Source organism: Lagopus leucura, unplaced genomic scaffold, assembly GCF_019238085.1.
Source record: "Lagopus leucura isolate 7727_CA_CO unplaced genomic scaffold, USGS_WTPT01 Super-Scaffold_1, whole genome shotgun sequence".
Classification (NCBI taxonomy): Eukaryota; Metazoa; Chordata; class Aves; order Galliformes; family Phasianidae; genus Lagopus; species Lagopus leucura.
Genome location: NW_024962250.1, coordinates 19,003,142 through 19,004,591, shown reverse-complemented (window position 1 = coordinate 19,004,591; position 1,450 = coordinate 19,003,142).

Genomic DNA, 1,450 nt, shown 5'->3' with positions numbered 1-1,450 from the left:
TTCTCTGGTAAAACATATATCAGAAATAACATTGTGGTGTTTTTTTTTTTTTTCTTTTTTCTTCTTTTTACCCCTTAGCTTAGCTTTGGTTGTTTCCAGTGAGATCTCTTCAATGAGAATAGCCAGATAAGTCTCCCTGATACATGCAGGAAGACAAAGGGCACCAAGGTACGGCTTGGCAACTTAATAGGTCTCACCATTCTCTTGTGCTGCAAGTGATGCTCTAATACTACTGACATTCATGTGATGTGCTAGGAGGTACTTCAGGTTTTCAGAGGAGAACTCAGAAGCAAAGTGTTTGGCAACCTGACAGGCTTTGAAGGATGCAACAATGACAAATGAGAAAGGGACTTATGATAAGTACACAAGGAGAACAGAAGACTGAACATAAGAATGAGAAAAAGAAAAGAGGCAGAAAGGGAATGAGCTAGGGCTAATTACAGAGAGGACATGAAGGCTGGGAGTGAGGGGAGACATGTCATTCTGTGATCTGCTGGAAAGCACAGACAGCTGCCTGCAAGCAAGGCTGATAGAAACCAGGAATGGAAAGAAATGTAACAAAGAGAAAGAAACAGGCAGGTTGAAATAGAAATGAGAGATTAGGAACAAAAAATAGTAAATGTTTAAAAAAAAAAAGAAAAGAAAAAAAAAAAAAAAGAGTAAAAATTAAATGAAAAATTAAAAAAAAAAAAAAAAAAAAAAAAAGGAGAAAAGGAAACAAAATAAGGAGCAAAAGTCAAAGAATAATGACTAATAGTCACCAGAAATAGGCACCTAGAAAGTGTCATTCAATCTGTTCTAGCAAAACAAGACGCACTGTGAAGTCCTTCCTGATAGCCATTATTGTATCAGTGACAAGACACGACAAGAGCTGCTTTGTGCACCCAGCCTGGTGCTGCCCTGCTGTGGCAGAGCTAGCCTTTGAGGAATGACGTGCAAGAGGTCACTGTTAGCTAATCTGCTTTCTATCCTTCTCAGTCACACTTTTATCAACCAGGCCTCAATTAAACTGAGATTTTTCTGAATCTCAGAAAATGTTTTAGTATTCCCTAGCAAGAATTATCACAGCTAGCCCTGATGGAAGCACTCCTGTAAATGGCCTTCTGGTATTTTTACCTCAGACTCATCAATACCTGAGATGAGAATAGTGGTAAAATTGCTTTGGAGAAGTCTCCCATAAAGTTCCTACAATTGCAGTTACTCATTAATAGGGTTAAGATTTTTTACTACGGGGTTGATATCTCAAAGCATTCATCCTGCCTTCAGCAACTCAGGAATTAAAACTGGCAGCTCTGAAACTAAAAAATCTAAGATGCAACATGGAAAAAGAAAATTTCTGGTTTCAGCTGTGATGTCAACAGAAAGGCTTTTCAGTTTCTGGTGTATTAATAAATGCAATTTTATTTTATTTTATTTTATTTTATTTTATTTTATTTTATTTTATTTTATT